Consider the following 24779-nt stretch of genomic DNA (forward strand, 5'->3'; position numbering starts at 1 on the left):
GCCGGGACTCACCGCGCATGCGCACCTCCATCGAAGATGACGACCCGTCGGTTGGGGTTTTTGGGGGGGGGGGCGAAACGGGACCCCGGGGTGGGCGCATGCGCCGCTCAGGTGTTCCGCCCCGCAGTGGGTACAGGCCGCTGAGTGAGGGGGAGGAGTAAGGGAGTGAGTGAGTGTGTGTGTGTGAATAAGGGAGGGAGGTATTTTCACTTTCCCTTCCCCGGGAATAAGCGCCGGCGCCGCCTTTTGCGTCACTGTTGTCTGACCGCCAGGTTTGATGAGGTAATGCGCAGGCGAAAAGCTGGGTGGCCGGCCGGCGCAGTAGGAAGTGATGAGGGGAAGTTTCTGTCTCCTTAAATTATCCGCGGAACGGCGCTGGGGCTTTTTATCGTCCGTGCGTTTCTGGAGATCGGTCGTCGCGTTACTGTCGGTTGGTGGCCGTGCGGACGGCATGTCGCTGAAGGGATCGGGTCTATGGGCCGTGATGTCGTAAAGAAGGCCTAGGCCGCCTGCCTGCCTGTCTTTCCTCTCCAGGGGCGAAGGGAAGCCTGTCGTTGTTTCGGTGCCTGCGCACCAACCCCCTCTGACTCTGAACCCTCAACACAATTAAAACCTCAGCAGCATTGGCCTTTCGCTCGGTCTCCCAGCAAACAGGATGATGACTTGATTACGCTCACATTATTTGTAAGTTTCCTGCTTTTCCAAGATTTTAATGTCCACTTAGATTGTTGCATGGGTAGCGATGACAATTGTTTTTCTCCCCCCTCTCTCAGCAATTAATGCCAGCCTGGCTCAAAAATGAGCCCCCTTAAACGTGGCACATTTTTAATCTATATGTGTGATTTGCCAACTTTTCTCTCGCTCCTGGGCGTCGAAATTCGGTCTGTGTGCTAAATGTTGGCCTAATTTTTTTTTAGTGTTGTCTGAAGTCGGGGAGATTAAATTTTCCTTTCAATGAAAAAGGAACGGCACGGAGAAGTAACGTCAGAAATTGTACCTTTCTCTAAGCTGTGGTTCTTGAAGATTCTTCAGTTGGAAAAATATGTATAGAAAAGAGCTTCCAAGATAGATCATTTGGTGGGTTATCTTTCATGACTGCAATGATTTCAGGCATAAACAATGGTCCCTCACACCAACACTATAAAATGAAAATGGAAGTTTGGGGGAGGGGATAGAGAGCAAACAATGTTGAGCATTTAATTTCAAGTTGTATAATATCCTGGCCACACCTATGCCACAGATGAGAATTTTACACTCCTGGGATTATTGATCCCTGTCATTCATATTGCCAACAGGTGGATAATATAATTCACATTGCAAATATTCTGCATACAGTATGTTGCTGAAGCTTCAAAATTTAAAAATGGTAGAGGAATAAATAGTAGCCTGAACACCAGGTGAATTCCCCAAGCCCTTGTGGCATGTTTGGATTTTCTTGTTTTATAAGTGTCACATGTTAGAGTTGCACAAGATAACTGCTCACAGGGTTGGTGGAATGTATTAGGACTTTACAGATTGATTAAGGGACAGCAAACAGAATAAAAATAAATGAATAATTTTCAGCTTGGCAGAATGTTGCTCTAGAAAGCCCACAGTGATCATTGCTATGGCCTGTCCCTTACGGTTTAAGTGTAATCTATTCCGTTTTGTTGACAGTATAGAACTAGGTGGGAAAGTAAACAGTGAGGAGGACAGAGTCTGCAAAGGTTTAGCTAAGTGTGTGGGAAAGAAGAGGGGGGATGGTGTATAATGATTGGAAGTTATTCGCTTTGATAGGAAGAAAAGCAAAAGGATTGTTTTCAAATGATGAGAACCTATTAAATATTGTTGTTCAGAGGGATTTGTGTGCCATTGTACAACAACCACAGAGTTAACATACAGGTACAACAAGCAATTATGAAGCCTAATTGTGTTGACAGTTTTTTGTAAGGATGTTAAACTACCAAAATATTTAAGTTACGAACAGGAGTAGGACACTTGGCTCCTCAAGCCTGTTCCATTATTCAATAAAATCTAATTTTGACCATATCTTCATATTCTTGCCTATCCATAATATCCTTTCACCCTTTTGCTATCAAGAATCTATCTACTTCTGTCAATGTGCTTTAGCGATATTATAAGACTTTGCCTCAACCACCTTTCGAGGAAGAGAATTCTAAAGTGTCTTAACCATCTGAGAATTTTTTTCCTTCCTCCGTTTTAAATGGCTGACCCTTTATTTTTAAACAGTGGTCCTTAGTTTTAGATACTCCCACCACAACTAGAAACATCCTTTCCAGGTCCATTATGTCAAAGTCCCTTCAGGATCTTGTTTTTCAATCAAATTGCCTCTTAGGTTTCTAAACTCCGGCAGATACAAGCCTGATCTGTCCAGCCTTTTTCTTGTAGGACAATCCACCCATTCCAAGTACAGTCTAGTAAACTTTCTCTGAACTGCTTCCAATGCATTAATAGCTTTCCTTAAATAAGGAGACTAATACTGTACACAGTACTCCAGTTCTGGTCGTCTTATGTGCTATATAATTTCCCTTCTCTTGTACCTAGTTCCCTTTGCAATAATATTCTATTAGCTTTGCTAATTAGATGCTGCACCTACATACCAGCCTTTTGTGATTGCACCCAGATCCCTCTGCATCTCGGAGCTCTGCAATCTGTCACCATGTGGATAATGTGTTTTTTTATTTGTCTTGGCAAAAAGGACAGCCTTATATTTTCCCACATCATGGTCCATTTGCCAGATTTTTGCCCACTCACCTAACCTATACTTTTCTAATCTCCTTATACCCTCATTTGCAATCCTACCGACTACATGTCATCAGGTAATTTGGCAATCATACCATGGCCCCTTCATCCAAATCATTTGTATAAATTGTAATGAGTTGAGGCCACAGCATCGATTCTTGTGGCACACTATTCTTCACATCTTGTCAAATAGAAAATGACCCATTTATGCCTTTTCCTGTCAGCTAGCCATACCAATATGTTACTCCCCGTCCACTGAGCTTTTATTTTTCTCAACCTTTGATGAGACACCTTGTCAAATGCCTTTTGAAAATCCAAGTACAGTATATCCACCTGATCCCCTTTATCCACAGCGCCTATTACAGTACAAAGAATCCCAATAAATTGGTTAAACATGATTGCCCATTCACAAAACCATGTTGACTCTGCCTGATTACCTTGAAATTCAGTGCCCTCGTATAACATCTTTAATAACAACTTCCAGCATTATCTCTGTGACATAGAAAATCAAAGCAGGTTTGAGCCATTTGACACTTCGATCCGGGCCTCACTCCAGCTCCCATATTCTTTGATCCCTTTAGTCCCAAGAGTTCTATCTAATTCCTTTTTGAAATCATACTGTTTTTGCCTTAACTACTTTTTGTGGTAGTGAATGCCACACATTCACCACCCACTGGGTGAAGAAGTTTCTCCTCACTTCAGTCTGAAAAGGTTTATCCCTTATCCTCAAGCAATGATCTTAGTTCTGGACTCCCCCATCATTGGGAGCATTCTTTCTGAATCTACCGTGTCTAATCCTGTTAGAGTTTTATAAGTTGCTATGAGATCCCCTCTCACTCTTCTAAACTCCAGTGAATATAATCCTAACAGACTTAGTCTCTCCTCATGTGACAGACCTGCAATCCCAGGAATCAGCCTGGTAAATCTTTGCTATACTCCCCCTATAGCAAGGACATCCTTCTTCAGATAAGGACACCAAAACTGCGCACAATACTCCAGATGTGGCCTCACCAATGTCCTGTACAATTACAGTAAAACATCTCTATTCCTATATCAAATTCTCTTACTATGAAGGCCATTTGTCTTCTTTACTGTCTGCTGTACCTGCGCGCTTACTTTCAGCGACTAATGCATGAGGACTCCAAGGTTTCACTGAATATCCACCTCTGTCAATTTACACCCATTCAAATAATCTGCCTTCCTATTTTTGCTACTGAAGTGGATAACCTCTCATTTATTCACATTATACAGGATCTACCATCCATATTCCACTCACTCAACCTATTCAAATCACACTAAAGCATCTCTGCGTTCTCTTCACAGCTCACCCTTCCATCCAACTTTGTATCACCTGCAAATTTGGAGATAATACATTCAGTTACCTTTTCCAAATCAATATATAATGTGAACAGTTGAGATCCTAGCACAGATCCCTGCAGAAACCCTCTAGTCACTGCCTGCCAATTGGAAAAATACTCTGTTTCCTATGTGCTAAGCAGCTTTCGATCCATCTCAAGACACTATCCGCAATCCACTTTAACTTTACAATTTTACATGACAGATGTTAAGCCAACTGGCCTACAGTTTCCAGCTTTCCCTCCCTTTTTAATTAAAGGAGTTACTTGGGCTATTTCCTGATCTCATGGAGCTTTCCCAAAGATGTTGGTTAGGTTGATTGGCCATGCTAAATTGACCCGAGAGTCGGGATTAGTGGGGTAAATATTGGGGTTACGGGATTAGGGCCTAAGTGGGATTGTTGTCTGTGCAGACTCGATGGGCTGAAAGGCCTCTTTCTGCACTGTAGGGATTCTATGATTTCTCAAACCTAGGGAATTTTGGAAAATTAAAACCAACACCACTTGCTAAGACCACTTTTTAAGATTCGCAGCTTCAACAATTTGCCAACTACCATTTCTCTGGTGATTGTAATTTCTTGTTCCTGTTTCCCATCTAATTCCTGATTTAACAATCATTCCTGGGATGTTACTTGTATCCAAAATGTGAAAAACCAGCAAAATACCTATTCAATTCAGCTGCCATCGCCTTGTTTTTTATTAACTCCCCAGACTTGATTTCCATAGGATCATTGCTCATTTTAACTTTTTTTTCTGTTTTACAAATCTGCAGAAACTCTTACTGTTACTTTATGTTTCTAGCTAGCTTTCTCTCGCACTCTTAATTTTTCCTTCCATATTTATCTCCTAGTCATTCTTTGCTTTTCTTTAACACTGTCCAATTTTCTTGCTGCAATTGGTGACTTTGGTGAGAGTTCACCTGGAATACTGCGTATGGTTCTGATCTCTTGCCTTAGTGAGGGTACATTGATGGTTCATTAGATTGATTCCTGGGATATGAGAGTTGCCCTAATGAAGAGTGATTGAGTAGATTGGGCTTTACCCTCTGGAGCTTTCTATCATGCAAACCAGCCTCCCATCCATTGACTGTGTCTACACTTCTCACTGCCTTGGCAAAGCAGCCAGCATAATTAAGGACCCCACAAACCACAGACATTCTCTCCTCCACTTTCTTCCATCAGGAAAAAGATACAAAAGTTTGAGGTCATGTACCAAGCGACTCAAGAACAGCTTCTTCCCTGCTGCTGTCAGACTTTTGAATGGATTTACCTTGCATTAAGTTGATCTTTCTCTACACCCTAGTTATGACTAGGGTTTAGCTATGACTTGAGCGGCACGGTAGCACAGTGGTTAGCACTGCTGCTTCACAACTTCAGGGACCTGGACTCAATTCCTGGCTTGGGTCACTGTCTGTGTGGAGTTTGCACATCCTCCTCATGTCTGTGTGGGTTTCCTCTGGGTGCTCTGGTTTCCAAAGATGTGTGGGTTAGGTTGATTGGTCATGCTAAAAATTTCCCCTTAGTGTCTTGAGATGCATAGGTTAGAGGGAATATGTAGGGATATGGGGGTAGGGCCTGGGTGGGATTATGGTCGGATTAGACTCGATGGGCCAAATGGCGCCTCTCTGCACTGTGGGGATTCTGTGATTCTATTCTATGACTGTAAATCTACATTCCGCATTCCCTCCTTCCCTTCTCTGAATGGTATGCTTTGTCTGTATAGCGCGCAAGAAACAATAGTTTTTAACTAAATCCCAATACATGTGACAATAATAAATCAAATCAAAAATCTCAGAAGTGAGAGGTGATCTCATTGAAATACGAGAGATTGTGCGAGTGTTTGATATGGTAGAGGCTGTTTCTCAAGATGAGTGTTTAGAATTGTGGAGCATGAAGTAAGGTCAAATTTCTTCACTCAGAGTTTGCGAATTTTTGGAATTCTCTGTCCCAGAGAACTTTGAATGTTTGGTTGTTAAATATATATAATGTTGAAACGTATAGAACTTTGAACTTATAATGAAATTAAGGGTGTTGGATGGGGGTGTAGAGTTTAGGTCAAGAATTAGTTATGCTGTCAAATAATATATGTCTGTGTAGATGGCCTTGGTGTAGGCGCTACCATTGATTATCAGTAAAGTGTACGTGGTGTGATAAATTCATTTTGTGGATTTTAAGATATCTTTCCAATGAAGTGTTAAACGTGTTAAAATATTTTATGCAGTGGAATCAAATTTCAATAAAATCTTCTGCATTCTTCTGGGAATTAATATATTGTGATGATGCTTCTCGTTATTATTGAACATGTATGAATAAATAAAAGTTTGCATTTTGGAAATTAGTCATAGGGTTTTACAGGACAGAAAGAGGCCCTTCAGCCCATAGGTGCTTCATAGTGGGCACAGGTGCTATCTATTTTAATCCCATTTTCTAGCACTTGGTCTGTGGTCTTGTATGTTATAGTATTTCAAGTGCTTGTCAAAATACTTAGATGTTATGAAGATTCCCGTCTCTGCCACCATTTCAGGCAGTGAGTTCCAGCTTCTCAGTACCCTCTGGTGAAAAAGGTTTTTGACCCCTCTGCTTAGGGTGAATAGGAAGGAATGTTTCCGCTATCTATGCCCCTCATTTTCTATACCCCTCAATATTATACACCTTGGTCGCCTCTGCTGCAAAGAAAACAACCCTAGCCTAGCCAGTCTCACTTGATAGCTAAAATGCCTAGGCAGCACCCTGATGAAATTCCTCTGCACACAATACTCCAGCTGTGGTCTAACCAATGTTTTACGCAGCTCCATCATAACCTCTCTGCTCTTGTATTCAATGTCTGAGTTAATAAAGGCCAGTATCCCAATTGCCTTTTTAACCGCCTTTATCTACACGTCCTGCTGTCTTTGGAAATCTGTGGACGTGCACATCAAATTCCCTCTGATCCTCTCTATATCCTTTGACCATTCATTGATTATTCCCTTGCCAGTTCTCCCAAAATACATTACCTCACACTTTTCATAGAGTGCGCAGTTGATGCTAGGCTATTAGATTAAACCCAAAGCTCAATTGGCTTCAATGTCTCAAACTTTTGACTCCCCCTTGAGTTATGTTTTTCTGCCCTTGGACAATTAATAATGAGATAAACTGAAGACATTCTTGAAGGGCTTCCAGGGGATGTTGAAGAAATGGATGTGAATGTAGATTGTGACTATTTTTATGAGTGGGGATTAGGGAACAATGTATTTGTAAATCATTGTATTTTTGGGTATCTGGGTTCGAATGCACCTTTGAACAGTAGGATGTTAATTAATTAAATGTTAGTCTTAATAAAACTCCTGGATTCAAGTTCACTGAGCTAAACCTATGATTGAGTGGCAACTTTACTGAGACTCCCATGCGTGACAGGTGTGGAAAGGGAAAACTCATTTTGCAGTTCGGAGTTCTTTAGATTGGGGCTAAGGGACAGGGGAGCAAAGCTTTATTCTGACCCATCTATCCCATGCTTTTCTTAACCTGGGATTGCTCGATGTAGCAGCAAGTACTCAAAGTGAAAATCACTACCACCAACTTTTGAGCACTAATTTTAAAAACATCTGATGTAGCAAAAAAGCAAGCCAATTTCCCCATTTATTATGCTATATAAAGTTTGTAATTGTTTTGTTGAGAAGCTAATTGTGATGCATTAAACAGTAATGGAAGAACAAATACAAAAGCTCATTCAGGAAAGTATAGGACTGGAGTTTATGTCTTGAGATTTCTCAGAAGTGCAAGAAGAAATTAAATGCTATAAATGAGCAATCAATACTGAGAATACTTGTTTCTGTTAAACTGATGAACAAAGAACAACACAGGAACAGGCCCTTTGGCCCACCAAGCCTTTGTCAACACAGATGTCCCTCTAATCTTAATATTTTCTTGCCTGTACATGGTCCATATTCCTCTATTCCCTGCTTGTTTGAGTATTTACGGTAAGAAGTCTTACAATACTAGGTTAAAGTCCAGCAGGTTTATTTGGTAGTAAAAGCCACTAGCTTTCGGGCCTCTAACCCTTCATCAGGAGTGGAGAGTTCTGATCACAAACAGGGGATGTAAAGACACACACTCAGTTTACAGAATACTGATTTAGAATGCAAGTTTTATGGCTAATCGAGTCTTAAAAGTGCAGACGATGTGAGTGAAGATAGCATTAAGCATAGGTTAAAGAGATGTGTATTGTCTCCAGACAGGACAGTAAGTGAGATTTTGCAAGCCCAGGCAAGTCATGGGGGTTACAGATAGTGTGACATGAACCCAAGATCCCAGTTGAGGCCGTCCTCGTGTGCGGGATTTGTCTATCAATTTCTGCTCAGTGACTCTGTGCTGTTGTATGTCATGAAGGCTGCCTTTGGAGAACGCTGTTTGTGTATCTAACCAGATGCTTTTTGAATGTTGTTATAGAATCTGTTTCCACCACCATCTCCAGCAGCGCGTCCCAGGCATTCACCACCCTCTGTGTGGAAAAACTTGCCCCTTACATCTCTTTTAAACTTCCCCCCTCTTACTTTCAACCTATGCTCCCGAGTAATTTACCCTGAGAAAAAGACTCTGACTGTCCACTCTATCCAAGCCTGACATAATCTTGTAAACCTCATCTTTCGATGCCCCAATGAAAATGATCCAAGTTTGTTCAGCCTTTCTTCATAGTCCATATCCGCCAAACCAGGCAACATCCTGGTCAATCTCTTCTGCACTCTTTGTAAGATATCATAATCATCCTTCCGGGTAGTGTGGCGACCAGAATTGTACGCAATGCTCTAAAGCTGCAACGTGATTTTCCAATTCCTATACTCAACGCCCCAACCGATGAAGGTCAGCATGCCATACGCCTTCTTGACTACCTTGTCGACCTGAGTTGCCACTTTCAGGGAACTGTGGATCTGCACACCTAGATCCTGCTGCATGCTAATATTTCTAAGGGCTGTTTCATTTACTTGTATACTTTCTTTCTGCAGTAGTTCTACCGAATCGTGTCACCTCAGGTTTGTCCGGATTAAATTCCATCTGACATCTTTTGGTCCAGGTCTCCAGCTGATTTATATCCTGTTGTATCTTCTGACAATCCTCCTCACTAGCCACTACTCTGGCCAATTTTTGTATTGTCTGCAAATTTACTAATCCAATCACCTACATTTTCCTCCAAATCATTTATATACTCTATAAATATCATAGGCCCCAGCACTGATCCTTGTGGAACACCACTTGTCACAGACCTCCAGCTAGCCCTCTGCTTTCTATGCCCAAATGATGTGGAGATGCTGGCATTGGACTGGGGTAAACACAGTAAGAAGTCTCAACACCAGTTAAAGTCCAACCAGTTTATTTGATAGTAATCCCATAAGCTTTCGGGGTTTGCCCCTTCATCAGGTGAGAGGAGAGTTCTGGTCTCAGACAGAGCATATAAAGGCACACACGGTTTACAGAATACTGATTCTATGCCCAAGCCAGTTTTGTATCCATCTTAACAGCTCACCTTGGATCTCATGACTTCACCTTCTGTATCAGCCTGCCATGAGGGCAAAAGAAAGGACACAAGATTGTTTTGTCAGATAAGGCAAATACATAAAGACCAAAGAGTAACTAGAGAGAGAGTAGTGCATCTTAAGGGTCAACAAGGTCATTTATGTGCGGATCCATAAGAGATGGTTGAGATTCTAAATGAATATTTCTCATCAGTGTTTACTGTTGAGAAAAGCATTGATGTTAGGTAACCTGGGGAAATAAATAGTAATGCTTTGAGAGTGTACATGTTACAGAGAAGGCTAGAAGTCTTAAGGTGCATCAAAGTAGATAAATCCTCAGGACCTGATGAGGATTCCCAGGACATGTTGGAGGCTAGGGAGGAAATTGTGTGTCCCTAGCAGAGAATTTGAATCATCGATAGTCACAGGTGAGGTGCTTGAAGATTGGAGGGTGGCAAATATTGTGCCTGTGTTTAAGGGCTGCAGGGAAGAGGTTGGGAACTACAGGTCAGTGAGCGTTGCATCTGTGGTGGGTAAGTTGTTGGAAAGTATTTTGAGAGACAGGATCTAAAGGCATTCAGAGATGCAAGGACTGATTAGGGACAGTTAGCATGGCTTTGCGAGTGGAAAATCATGTGTCTCAAATTTGAGATTTTTGAAGGGGTAACCAAGAAGATAGATGATGGCAGTACAGTTGATGTTGTCTACATGGACTTTAGCAATGCCTTTGCCAAGGTACTGCATTGTTGGTTGTTGTATAAAATTAAATCCCACAGGATCCAGGATGAGGTAGCTAAATGGATACAAAATTGGCTTGATGATAGAACCCAGAGGGTAGTTGTAGAAGGTTGTTTTTCAAACTGGAAACCTGTGACCAGCAGTGTGTCTCAGGGATTGGTGGGTCCACTGTTATGTCATTTATATTAATGATTTGTATGAGAATGTAGGAGGCATGGTTAGTAAGTTTGCAGATGACACCAAGATTGGTGGCATAGTGTACAGTGAAGGTTACCTCCAATTGCAACGGGATCTTGATCAGTTGGGCCATTTGGCTGATGAATGGCTGATGGAGTTTAATTTAGATAAATGTGAGATGATGCATTTTTGTAGCTTGATCCAGAGCAGGACTTACTCAGTTAATAGTAGGGCACTGGGGAGAGTTACAGAACAGAGATCTAGGGGTACAGGTTCATAGCTTCTTGAAAGTGGAGTCATAGGTGTACAGAGTGGTGGTGAAGGTATTCGTCATGCTTGGTTTCATTGTTCAGAGCATTGAATACAGGAGTTGGGACATCTTGTTGAAGTTGTACAAGACATTGGTAAGGCCACACTTGGAATATTGTATACAGTTCTGGTCACCCTATTATAGAAAGGATATTATTAAACTAGAAAGAGTGCAGAAGAGGTTTACTAGGATGCTACCAGGACTTGATAGTTTCAGTTATAAGGAGAGGCTGGATAGACAGACTTTTTTCCCTGGAGTGTAGGAAGCTTATGGGTAATCTTAAGAGGTTTTTAATGAGGGGCATAGGTCAAGCTAGATAGTCAATATCTTTTCCCAAAGGTAGGGGAGTCTAAAACTAGAAGGCATAGGTTTAAGGTAAGAGGGAGAGATACAAAAGTGTCCAGAGGGGCAGTTTTATCACCGAGGGTGATGAGTGTCTGGAACGAGCTACCAGAGGTAGTAATAAAGGTGGGTATAATTTTGTCTTCTAAAAAATGTGTTTAGACAGTTACATGGGTAAGATGGGTATAGAGGGATATGGGCCAATCACAGGCAATTGAGACTAGCTTAGTGGTTTAAATAAAAGGGCGACATGGACACGCTGGGCTGAAAGGGCCTGTTTCCCTGCTGTAAACCTCTATGACTCTGTAGAACCTTATCGAAGGCTTTACTAAAGTTCGTGTATACAACATCTACCACCCTACCCTGGTCAATATTTCTTGTCACTTCCTGAAAGAACTCAATCAAGTTTGTGAGACATGATCTCCCCTTCTCAAAACCATGCTGCCTATTGCTAATAAGCCTATTCTCTTCCAGATGTGAAGGACTATTTGGAATGTGAAACGGGACAGGATTGAAAAAAATGTTTCTAATCTACACCAGAGTTTAATATTAGAACTGCAAATGTTAGATTAATTGAGACTAGTTTACTAATATGCTCCATTTTGACTATTAATATAAAAGTTTAATCTTGTGTGTGTTATGTATGGTATTATTAACTGAAATAAACTTCATAATAATATCATTAAATTTGGTTTCAGTGGACTGGCAAACATTTCTCAAGATTGAGAAGTTGTCCTTGTGATACCCAGTGGGTCAGGTGTCATTTCATTCCATACCTTGCACTAAGTTGATCTCTCTCTACCCATAGCTATGACTGTAACACTACATTCTGCACCCTTTCCTTTGCTTCTGTATGAACAATATGCTTTGTCTGTATAGCATACGATAAGCAATAATTTTCATTGTGTCACAATACATGGGACAATAATAAATCAAATCATTCCATTTGCACAGTCAGGCTTAGCTAGGGCAGACATTTGCACCCGCATTACAGAGGGAGGCATTTTAATTAGTATTATATCTTAATTAACGGTGGGTAAAACCTCTTCCTATCTTGGGGAGGCACAGTAAGAAGTCTGACAACACCAAGTTAAAAGTCCAAAAGGTTTATTTGGTAGCACAAGCTTTCGGAGAGCGCTGCTCCTTCATCAGGTGAGTGGGAGTTCTTTTCACAAACAGGGCGTACATAGACACAAACTCAATTACAAGATAATGGTTGGAATGCATGTCTTAACAGGTGCAGACAATGCATGTGGTGAGAGGGATAAGCACAGGTTAAAGAGGTGTGAATTGTCTCAAGCCAGGACAGTTAGTGAGATTTTACATGCCCAGGCAAGTTGTGGGAGCTACACATAGTGTGACTTGAGGCTGTCTTCATGTGTGTGGAACTTGGTCGTCAGTTTCTGCTTGGCGATTCTGCGTTATGTGTTGTGAGGACCATTTTGGAGAACGCTTAACCGAAGATCAGCAGCTGAATGCCCTTGACAGCTGAAGGAAGGGAACACTTCTGCCTGGTGATTGTCGAATGATGTCCATTCATCTGTTCTAGTGTCTGCATGGTCTTGCCAATGTACTATGTCTCAGGACATCCTTTCCTGCAGCCTATCAGGTAGACAATGTTGGCTGAGTCACAAGACTATATACTGTGTACCTGGTGTTCACGTGAGATGATGGCATCCATGTCAATGATCTGGCACGTCTTGCAGAGATTGCTGTGGCAGGGTTGTGTGGTGTCATGGTCACTATTCTGAGGGCTGGGTAGTTTGCTGCATACAGTGGTCTGTTTGAGGTCGTGTGGTTTTTTGAAGGCAAGAAGTCGGGGTGTGGTGATGGCCTTGGCAAGATCTTTGTCTTTGTGGATGATATGTTGAAGGCTCCGGAGAAGATGTCGTAGCTTCTCTACTCCAGGGAAGTACTGGACGACGAAGGGTACTCTGTCCGCCATGTCCTGTGTTTGTCTTCTGAGGACGTCGGTGTCTTGGGGAGTGCATGCATGGTGGCTGTTTCTTTTTGCTTTCTTGTGCCAGCTCTCTTAACAGCTTCCTCACTTGCACTCTTTTGTATCTGGTCTCCCGTTGCTGCCAGTGAAAAATATCCACTTGTTTTTAATTGCCTTCCCATCTCTAAATTACTCCTGCCTTCCAATCCACCCCTCCCCAGAACACACACTGTGGCTTGGACTTGCTGTGTACATCCATGATTTGTTGTGCTCCATTGTTGGAAGGCCATGCCTTCAACCACTTAGCATCCTGAATTCCGTATTAAGCATTGCCATCTTGGCACCAGTTTCTCTTAGAAATCTAGCTTTTTGACCAGGCTTTTCTGTCACCGTCTTGATCATCTCTCTGCTTTTGCATCTGTTTTTATCTGATTGCACCTATGAGAAATGTGCTGGGACACTGAAAAGTGTTAAATAAATGCAAGTTGTTTATGTAACTGAGGAGTTTAGGAAATTAACTGTTCCTGATGTGAGAATTACACTCTCTTCACTGACATATTTTGTAATAAAAGATTAGCTTTTAATTGAACTTTGTGGTTTCCCTCCCCCCCCCATAAGAGCGCTTTATACATTTCAGAAGCTTGTTGAAGAAATAGAGGTTCTCTAATGATTCTTGGGTCATGCTGTTATTTAACATGTCACTTAACAGCCCCCAAGTAGCCTGTTTACAAGCCTGGTTGATGACAGTAACAGCTTGAGGGAAGATGGGCAAAATGCAAATTGTTACAGGGTTTCGGTTTGACTAAAGCAGACTTTAGTACTACTCAATTTATGGATGGTGAATTCTGTGCATAATATTTTAGATTTTTTGACTTCTCAACAGATAGAATCAAAAATTATTCAACTAGCCTCAAACTTGTTGTGAGTCTAATATGAATGAATGTTTTTGGGGCAAGAAAAATGGTGATAGTATCCAGAAAATAATCTGCTGAAATGTGTTGTTTTTGGAGCCTCATGATTTCCAGTGGGATCATAACCACATCTTTAATTTGTGCACAGCCTCTTACTGCCATCCATTATCTGTTGTTGAATTGTGAATTGTAATTGTTGATATCACGTGCGAAGTCACACTGTGGGTGAAGGAGTACCAATCACACATGGAATAGAGCTCTCAGTTGAAGCCAGCACATTGAGAATAGTTGGATACGATACAGAAGTACCATCATGGATATCATTCAAAACATCTGTTAAGTGTTATTCATGAGGAGAATCTTCCTGTAATTAGAAATTATTTATCCATAGCTGCTTTTTCAGTTTACTTTAAAAGGTACAGGTTGGATCTCCCACACCGTTTGAGGCAAATGGGGGAATGCTGCAGTGCGACTATCAATAGGGAAATTAAATGGAGATTAATTTGAAATGTGAAATGTATCTCAATGGTTGGTCAGAGGAGTTTAGAAATCTGACATCTAGCTCTGCTAACACAACACCTCTCTCTCTCCACCTTCAGTAGCTCTATCAGGTGACTTGTCCAATGAGTACTGAATACGAACTTCTAAACAAAGAGCAGGGGGATGCCATTCAGCCCCTCGAGACTGCTGTGCCATTTAATAAGATCATGGCTGAAATCATAGAATCCCTACAATGCAGAAAGAGGCCATTTGGCCCACCAAGCCTGCACCAATAACAGTCCTACTCGGGTCCTATCCCTATAATCCCATGTATTTACCCTGCTAATCTCCCTCAAATTTTAGCATTGTCAAAACATCAAACCCACACATCTTTGGATGAGTGGAGATTTCCTCCAGCTAAGTCACTGTTCATAGTTCCTGACAAACTCTATACTTTAGTCATCAACTCCATTCTTCTTTCTGGCAACTGTGTGAGACTGATCTAGATTGTTTGTGGCCTTGGTATCAAATTTGACCCCACATATGTCTGTCATTATTAAGACTTCCTGCTTCCACCTCCGTAGCACTGCCTGATTCCAGCCTGGCCCCTCTATTCTACTGCTGAAGTCCTCACGCGAGCCTCTCTTTCAATTCTGTCCTGACCAGCCTCCTATATTTTACTGCCAATAAGCGTGAAATCATTTAATCCTCTGCTATCCATATTGTAAACTTGAGCTGAGGAACTAGGAACACAAGTAGGCAGTGTTTCTTGATTTTCAGAAGGCGTTTGACAAGGTGCCTCACAAGAGGTTATTACAGAAGGTCAGGGGGCATGGAGTTGGGGGTAGGGTGTTAGCGTGGATAGAGGATTGGCTGTCAAATAGGAGGCAGAGAGTGGGGGTCAATGGGTGCTATTCGGATTGGTGGTTGGTGACTAGTGGAGTGCCCCAGGGGTTGGTGCTGGGGCCTCAGCTATTTACCATTTATATACATGATCTGGAGGAGGGAACCGAGTGTAGGGTGTTGAAATTTGCTGATGACACCAAGATTGGTGGAATGGCAAATTGTGCGGAGGGTGTGGAGAGTCTGCAGAAGGATCTAGATAGGCTGGGCGAATGGGCCAGGAACTGGCAAATGGAATTTAATGTTGGCAAGTGCGAGGTGGTCCACTTTGGTAGGAGTAATGGTAGGAAGGACTATTACTTACATGACGAAAAACTGCAGCAGGCGGCGGTGCAGAGGGACCTCGGGGTCCTTGTGCATGAGTCGCAAAAACCCAGCCTACAGGTGCAGCAGGTGGTGAGGAAGACAAATGGGATGCTGGCCTTCATAGCGAGGGGGATTGAATATAAAAGTAGGGAGGTCTTGCTGCAGCTGTATAGGGCACTGGTGAGGCCGCAGCTGGAGTACTGTGTGCAGTTTTGGTCGCTGCACTTACGCAAGGATATTTTGGCCTTGGAGGGAGTACAGAGGAGGTTTACTAGGCTGATACCGGAGTTGAGGGGGTTGAACTATGAGGAGAGGCTGGATAAACTAGGCTTGTACTCGTTAGAGTTTAGAAGAATGAGGGGAGATCTCATTGAGGCATATAAGATGATGAATGGGATGGATAGGATAGAGGTGGAGAGGCTCTTCCCGCTCAGAAAGGACAGTAGGATTAGAGGGCACAGCCTCAAGGTAAAGGGGGCGCGGTTTAGAATGGAGTTGAGGAGGAACTTCTTCACTCAAAGGGTGGTGAATCTCTGGAGTTCTCTGCCCGTTGAAGTGGTGGAGGCTGCCTTGCTAAATATTTTTAAGACGCGGGTTGATGGGTTTTTGATAAGCGAGGGGATTAAGGGTTATGGGGAGAGGGCGGGAATGTGGAACTGAGACACGACAGATCAGCCATGATCTTACTGAATGGCGGGGCAGGCTCGAGGGGCTAGATGGCCTACTCCTCTTATTTCTTATGTTCTTATGTTAGTAGGCCAGTTAATTTATTGAGCTGGATTACTGCTGATCTACAATTTAACTAAATATACCTGTCTTTGTCCAATACCCCATAATAGCTTTGCTTCGAAAAAAATATATCAATCTTAGTTTTAATTTGATTTTTGCAGCCCCGTTCACTCAATACCCCTATGCTTGCTGACCATGTTAGTTCCCAGAAATGTCTTGATTTTTAACATTCTTAATCCTGTTAAATCCACTGTGACTTTATCCCTCCCTCTATTTGCTTTTCACCCCTCTGGAACTTTGCAGTCCTCCGATCTGAACTTTTTGATCTCTCAGTGGTGGTCATGGCCTATAATTCAGTCAGTAAACCTCTTGGCATTGCTGCTACTTTAAGATACTCCTTTCAGAATTCCTTAAGGCTTACTTTAGAGGTTGTCCTCCTTGCACTGTGTGTAAAATGTCATAAGAATTACAAAGATAGCAGAAGTAAAACTGATTTTGTCAAGATAACAGGATGTTTACTTGCAGCTATCGATTGATATAAATATTGTACTTCCTTGCTATGAATGTGCTGTGATTAACTCAGTTAGGGTTGCACTGCAGAAATGAAACTAAATTTATAAATTTTAATTTTGCAGGATTTAGACAGGGGATGGCATCAAGTGAATTTCTCTAGCATAGAGCCAGCACAGACACAATGGACTGAACAGCCTCATGTCCTTAGCCATCAACATTCTTTTTGATTTGATTTATTATTGTCGTGTGTATTAGTATACAGGGAAAAGTATTATTTTTGCGTACATACCGTCAATACAGAAGGAAATGAGAGAGTGCGGAGTACCGCGTTACAGTCATAGCTAGGGTGTAGAGAAAGATCAACTTAATGCAAGGTCCATTCAAAAGTCTCTCAGCTTTATGTATTATATATGTACTCTTTAATCTTTGAGTAGTCGACTTAAGTGGAGTTGGTGTATTTGGTGACCACCTTGGAGACGGCGTGTTTGGCTAGCTTGCCCGGTAGAATGAGGCGGACTGCGCTCTGGATCTCCTGTGCCAAGATGGTATGCCGCTTGTTGTAGTGGATGAGGTCGATGCGTCAGAGGCGATGTGCTCAAAGATGTCGATCACGAAAGATGCTCATGGCCTTGGATGAGATGCGGGTGGAGGGGTAGACCTAGGTCAGCATCTGGTACATACAAGTGGAGTAGCTCTGCTTGAGGGCTTTCTTCCGCTTCTTGGATGGCTTCTTAGTGACCTTGGTCAGCGACTGCTTGGACGCCTTGTGGGACACTCTGCCCTTAGCCGCAAGCTCAGGCATTCCAACTCCACTTCATCCGACTCGGGTGGAAAACTCAAAAAGTCTGACAGCAGCAGGGAAGAAGCTGTTCTTGAAGCAGTTGGTACGTGACCTCAGACTTCTGTATCTTTTTCCTGACGGAAGAAGTTGGAAGAGAGAATGTCCGGGGTGCGTGGGCTCCTTAATTATGTTGGCAGCTTTTGGAGTGCTGCTCCTGTTTATGAATACGACTCTCGCTCACCTGATGAAGGAGCAGCGCTCCAAAAGCTTGTGGCTTGTGCTACCAAATAAACTTGTTGGACTTCTTACTTAGATGCATTGATCCAAACAGGCCCCTGAGTGTGGCGGCTTGGGGAATTTCACAGTAACTTAATTGCAGTGTTAATGTAAGCCTTACTTGTGACTAATGGGTGGGTTTCCTCTATGTGCTCTGGTTTCCTCCCACACTCCAAAGTTGTGAGGTTAGGTTAGTTGCCCATGCTACATTGCCCCTTAGTGTCAGGGTAAATGGGTTGAGGGCATGGGAGGGATTGTTGTTGGTGCAAACACGATGGGCTGAATGGGCTCTTTCTGCACTGTAGGGGTTCTATGATAATAAATCTGCAATGTAGGCAATAACTTGTTTATTGTTTGTAGAAGTGTTGGCATCTATTTCCTTTACTGGTATAAATATAAGGCTTGGTGCTTTTCTAACCCCATCAGACTCCAGTCTGCAGTACCAATGAGTAAAATTTTTGAGGACTAATTTAAAAAAAGTTTTTCTCCATTCTTAAAGTTACAAAGCCAATGCTCTGAATGGACCAGGACGGCCCAAATTCATTTCCTTGCTTGCTGCAAAAATCAAATTCAATTTGAATCCAACTCATGGTCCCCACAAGAAAAGCAAACAAGATCCAAGCTGACCAGATAAGCTTTGCTTATCTTGGGCTTGATCCAACAGTTGGATTAATTTTTTTTGTTTATATATCCAATTCAATACAATCAAAGTCTCAGCAAGTGAGACATTCCCAATCCAAGCTGACAAGGCAGGCCTCCCACTTCCTGTCTAGGGCTTGATCTACATGATCCAAGCTGATTGGAGCAGGCATTGCACCCTCTCCAAGGCTTGATCCGATTTGCATCTTAGCCGAAAGTCCAAGACGCTGCTTTAAAAAAATGGCTTCAAATGAAGCCTCAGTGTAACCTCATGACCTCAAACAAGTGCAGCACATTGATACTACACTTGATCTTAGCTTGGACTTTTGTTTTGTTTTTATTCCCATTCAATCAAATCAAGTCCAACTCAGAGTCCCAACAAGTTGGGACATTCCCAATCCAAGCTGACAAGACAGGGCTCTCACCTCCTGTATTGGGTTTGATCTACATGATCCAAGCTGATTGGAGTAGGCATAGCTCCTCCTCCAAGGCTTGATTTCATTTGCATATTAGCCAAAAGGCTGAGATGCCACTTTTAAAAATTGCTTCAAATGAAGCTAAAATGTAACCTAATGACTTCAACCAACTTCAATCAGCATGTTGATACTACACTTGATCTTAGCCAAAAGGCTGAGAAACGATCCTAGCTTACTTTGTTAAATTTTTTTAAGCTTTTTTCCAATCCAATCAAGTCAAATTAAAGCCAATTCAGAGTCCCAACAAGTTGGGACATTCCCGATCCAAGCTGACAAGACAGGGCTCTCACCTCCTGTCTTGGGCTTGACCTACATGATCCAAGCTGCTTGGAGTAGGTGTAGCTCCACCTCCAAGGCTTGATCTCATTTGCATCTTAGCCAAAAGGCCCAGATGCCGCTTTAAAAAATTGCTTCAAATGAAGCTGAAATGTAACCTAATGACTTCAATCAAGTGCAGCATGTCGATACTACACTTGATCTTAGCCGAGAGGCCGAGATCCTAGCTTACATTAATTTGTTTCAAGGGAGTGAGCTGGTATATGTCTGTACCTCATTAGTCTCTGAAGCACAATGCTTGAAATATACCTCTTGTGCTCTTTGATGTAAATCTTATCAAACTTGGATGATGGTTTCTTGCCAGACAAGCTTCAATGTGCAAGTGTTACCAAGTCATTGGCCATGAATTAGCAGTTTTCGAGATTAAAGTAAGTCTGTGTTTGTGTTTTTGGTTTGCTTTGAAATCAGCAGTATTTGCATATGAATAATATCTTGCCTTACAAGTGGATATGAAAGGCAAGCATGTCACTTGCTGACTGTGCGCATTTTAGCTTAGTCACAAGGCATGGTACCTTTTTAAATTGTAGTTCTACATCCATCTTGTAACAAAATACTGAACATATTAGGTTTACAGTTAGGATCTTCCTATTTGCCAGTCTCCTCTTGACGGTGTTGCCCGTGAGGTGGGGATATCCTGAATAGTGCACCTTTTATTTTGTGGTCAGGCTGATCTTGTCAGTCTAGTTTCACTTTAATTGTTTTGCCTTTGATCTAGAATTTAGAACAGGAACAGGCTTTTCGGAACAACATTATGGGCGCCAAATTAAGCTAATCCCTTCTGCTTGCCCTTGGTCCATATCCCTCTATTCCTTGCATATTCGTCCTTGTGCATGAGTCGCAAAAACCCAGCTTGCAGGGGCAGCAGGTGGTCAGGAAGGCGAATGGGATGCTGGCCTTCGTAGCGAGGGGGATTGAATATAAAAGTAGGGAGGTCTTGCTGCGGCTATATAGGGCATTGGTAAGGCCGCAGCTGGAGTACTGTGTGCAGTTTTGGGCGCTGTACTTACGCAAGGATATTTTGGCCTTGGAGGGAGTGCAGAGGAGGTTTACTAGGCTGATGCCGGAGTTGAGCTATGAGGAGAGGCTGAATAAACTAGGCTTGTACTCATTAGAGTTTAGAAGAATGAGGGGAGATCTCATTGAGACGTATAAGATGATGAATGGGATGGATAGGATAGAGGTGGAGAGACTCTTCCCGCTCAGAAAGGAGAATAGGACTAGGGGGCACAGCCTCAAAATAAAGGGGGAGTGGTTTAGAATGGAGTTGAGGAGGAACTTCTTCACTCAAAGGGTGGTGAATCTCTGGAATTCTCTGCCCGTTGAAGTGGTGGAGGCTACCTCACTAAATGTTTTTAAGACGCGGGTTGATGGGTTTTTGATAAGAGAGGGGATTAAGGGTTATGGGGAGAGGGCGGGAATGTGGAGCTGAGCCACAACAGATCAGCCATGATCTTATTGATTGGCGGGGCAGGCTCGAGGGGCCAGATGGCCTACTCCTGCTCCTATTTCTTATGTTCTTATGTTCTTATCTAAATGCCTCCATCATATCTGCCTGCATCTGGCAGCACATTCCAGACACCACCTACTGTGTTATTAAAAGAAACTTGACCCTCCCATCATCTTTGAACATATCCCCTCTCTCACTTTAAGCACATGCCCCCTAGTATTCGACACTTCAGCTATGTAGAAAAAGATTCTGACTATCAGCCCTACCATAATATTATAGACTTCTGTCAGGTCTCCCCTCAGCCTCCATCGCTCCAGAGCAAACAACCCGAGTTTGTCCAGCCTCTCATTCTAGCTCATACCCTCTAATCCAGGCAGCATCCTGGTAAACCTCTTCTGCACTATCTCCAAAGCCTCCACGTTCTTCCTGTAATGTGGCAACCAGAATTGAACACAGTACTCTAAGGCAGCCTAAGAGAGTAAACAAGTTAAAATATTTCACACTTCTGAGGACGAGCAATCTAATTAATGCCAGAAGCATCAGTATGATTCTTGGTTTGACTGCACCCTGTTTACACCAGTGCTGGAAATTGTTTGGAATGCAAATGAGTCAACTCTGAATTCTGTAAATCAGATTTGGCCCTAGAAAATTAGTGTTGTGCTTCACAAACCAGATCTGTCATATCAATTTGTTAATATTTTTCTTGTGCTTTTATGCTTGTCACAGAAATCTCAATTTTTAGAGCGTCTCACTGCTCTGAAGCATCCTAACCAAGAGAAAATAGCTATTTTCAGAAGATCCTAATCACATTGTAATAGTTGCGGTACTATTGACAATGTTTTCACCAAGTGCTTTTGTGATGTGGAATTGACAAGTGTACCTCTTTTATCTTTCATGTTACAATATGTTTAGTTGGGGGAGAGTTTAGGGAACACAGATTGCTGAAGTACTCGATGGTCACTCAGGTTTTCTGCTTCTGTTAAAGGTAGAACTTGAGGATCAAAATAACTCTGGAATCTGAATATCCCTGGTGCATTGAAACAGCAGTCCTGGATGAAATGACTGTTGGTGAGTCACATTTGTATTCCGTCTCCAGAAGAATCTAATGGTGTTTTCACATGACAATTGAGGTGCCAGTGGGGAATAGTTTCTCTTTGTGCTGTTATTGTAGTTACCGTGTAGATTGAAACCAAAGTTGAGGCTCAAACTGATCTTGGAACAAAACAGGATGAGATTCCCTGTACGTGACAGTCTCACTCAGTTTCACATCAGAGTCTGTTCAAACCTTGACCATCAATTTATATTACAGTTTTAGCCTTTGTGTACCTTTTGTGAAAAGTGTTGAATGTATTCCAAGAATGGCAAAAGCGAGAATTTATTTGAATTTTTTTTTGCTACATGGAAGCTACATGAATTTTGGATCGCTCTGTTGTGGCATTTTTTGTTCTGAGTCCCTTAACATTGTGGTACTTTAAAAGTGAGATTGGATCTTACAATTGGGTAGGTGAGACAAATGAGATCTGCCAGCGCATGCGATATAACTACCAAAGTATATTTGATTCAGAAATACTGGTTTCATGATGTAGCTTGTTTTGATTCATTTTGTTTCTAATCATGTTTCTGGATCTACTTAATTGCACACTCCCACATTCTATACTGTATCATTATATCAAATTGATAGCAAAGATGTTTGTGAATTTTAGTAGGAAATTATACTGGTTGGGAATAAAGTGTAGTTTCACTTTTTCCTCTTAACTGCCCTTAGTGACATGATCCACACATAGCATCACTTTTGCTACATGAATGCTAATGATACCCAGATATCCATTTCTAAACATCTCTTGCCTCCTCTGCCACTACTTTGTTGTCTGTCTGTCACACAACTCCCATTCACCTGATGAAACGGCAGTGCTGCGAAAGCTTGTGCTAGCAAATAAACCTGTTGGACTTTAACCTGGTGTTGTGAGACTTCTTACTGTTCGTCTAACATCCAGCCTTGGATAAGCCACACTTTGCTCCAGCTAAACATTTGTAAAACCGGATCCGTTGTTTTCAGCCCAGGCCACAAATGCCACATCATAACCTCTAATTCCATCCCCCTCCTTGGCCATTGCCTCAGGGTGAAGCTGACTGACCATTTGTAGCTGTATGCTATATATTGACCCTGGGCCAAACTTCTGACCCCATATGTGCTCCATTACAAAGATTGCTTCTCATGGATTTGTCATCTTGACTTGATTATTCTAATTCTGTGCTGGCTGACCTCCTAATCTTGCACTCTGTAAATATCACCTCATCCAAAACTCCATGTTATCTCTGCCCACATCCAGTCCTGCTCACCCATCGCTCCTCACTGACCTACAATCTTGAGATGGCTCCAATTTAACATTCTTACTCATGTCTCAATCCTTGATCTTGCCCTTATCTAACCACGTAAGTGACAGTAGCCCTGAATGCACCAGTTTGCTGAGTCTGGCATCTTGCAACTACCCCTTTCCCGTCACCCAGCATTCATTATCTTGTCTATAGCCCCCTGGGTCCCAAACTCTGAAATCTCTCTCCTTCCTTCCTCACCTCCTGTAAGATTTTCCCCATCCCCTTGACCAAGCTTATGGTCACAGTCCTATTCTTGCTTGGTTTGGCATTGAATCTTTCTGCTTTCGTCTCCTCCTTTTATAACAAAAGCTTTTTATCAATTGTTATGCTGTTTCTTGATTCAAAACTCTGTCCTCTTTGTTTGTTCCTGCATTATTACAATGTCATAACTACAATTTTAAAGAAAGTAGATACTAGAAATCTGAAAGAAAAACGGGAAATGGTGAAAATATTCATAGATCAGGCAGCATCTATGGAGAGAGAGAAACAAGAGTTAATGTTTCAGGTTGATGATCTTCAGAAGTGGTTAGAGATGTAACATGTTGAAGCTAATGCTTCAAAAGGAGACCAAAAGGGAAGGTCTCTGACAATACAAAATGATGTGGAGTTGCCGGCATTGGACTGGAGTAGGCACAGCATGTAGTCTCAACATCAGGTTAAAGTCCAGCAGGTTTATTTAGTAGCACCAGCTTTTGGAGCGCTGCTCCTTCATCAGGTTAATGCAGCACTCACCTGATGAAGGGGCAGTGTTCTAAAAGCTCGTGCTACCAAATAAACCTGTTGGTCTTTAACCTGGTGTTGTGAGACTATTTACAATACAAAAATAGCAGAGATGAAAAGACAGGGGCAATGGGACAAGGCAAGAAATACATTTGACAGTTTGTTGTAATGTGGTATTAGATTGGAAACCTTGCACAGTCAGTGATTTCAGACCTGCGTGCTGCAGCCACATTGCACTGAACACAGCCAGGCTGAATTTAAATAAATGTGTGTAAAATGCTGTATGATATCACAGCATGCAAGGACCTCAAAATGGTGATTATAACAGGCTAGGCATGATGGTTACGATCCCTATAGAGGAACTGAAAACTAAATTTACCAAAAATATAAATCCCAAATGAAGAAATTGCCAATGATTTTCTTTTGTAATTTTTACGTTAACACAAATTAGAACTAACCCCATTCACAATCTCTGCTCTAACCTTAAACCCCGTCTTTGGCTTTCTGTTCTGTAGTACACTGCTTGCAAATATGCTTTCTGTGTTTCCCCCCTCTGCTGCAGTTCTCCTTTGTCTGCAGCTCGCCTTTGTGTTTAGCTTTCATATGTTAACTCCCTCTCTGTTATTGTTTCCAGGTGAAGGGTTATCAATTCACTAGTATTACCTATTATTCAAGAAACTTACAATTGATCCTATAACAATTGGGGCAAACTCTTAATGGTCCTTCTCAAACGTTCTTAAAACCAATGATTTAAAAAATGATTAAAAAATAAATTGCAATTTTTTCTTTCTGTAATGG

The 24779-nt window shown here is 42.1% G+C and overlaps 1 protein-coding gene and 1 pseudogene across 2 annotated transcripts in view; one reads left to right on the plus strand and one right to left on the minus strand.

Moving 5' to 3' along the window:
* Positions 1-152: 152 nt before the first annotated feature.
* dcun1d3 (defective in cullin neddylation 1 domain containing 3) overlaps positions 153-24779 on the plus strand; it is a 58638-nt gene continuing 34011 nt past the window's right edge. Inside the window, exons 1-2 of one of the 2 annotated variants that reach the window (XM_080206997.1) lie at positions 153-684; positions 21871-21953. The gene's annotated coding sequence lies outside the window, so the exon portion shown is untranslated. The remainder of the gene's footprint in view (positions 685-21870; positions 21954-24779) is intronic. The other variant, XM_080206998.1, reaches the window with a different exon arrangement.
* Positions 19122-19268, minus strand: LOC145355189 (U2 spliceosomal RNA; annotated as a pseudogene).

Source organism: Carcharhinus amblyrhynchos, chromosome 18 (genome assembly GCF_965287045.1).
Source record: "Carcharhinus amblyrhynchos chromosome 18, sCarAmb.v2.hapA, whole genome shotgun sequence".
In the NCBI taxonomy this organism is placed as follows: Eukaryota; Metazoa; Chordata; class Chondrichthyes; order Carcharhiniformes; family Carcharhinidae; genus Carcharhinus; species Carcharhinus amblyrhynchos.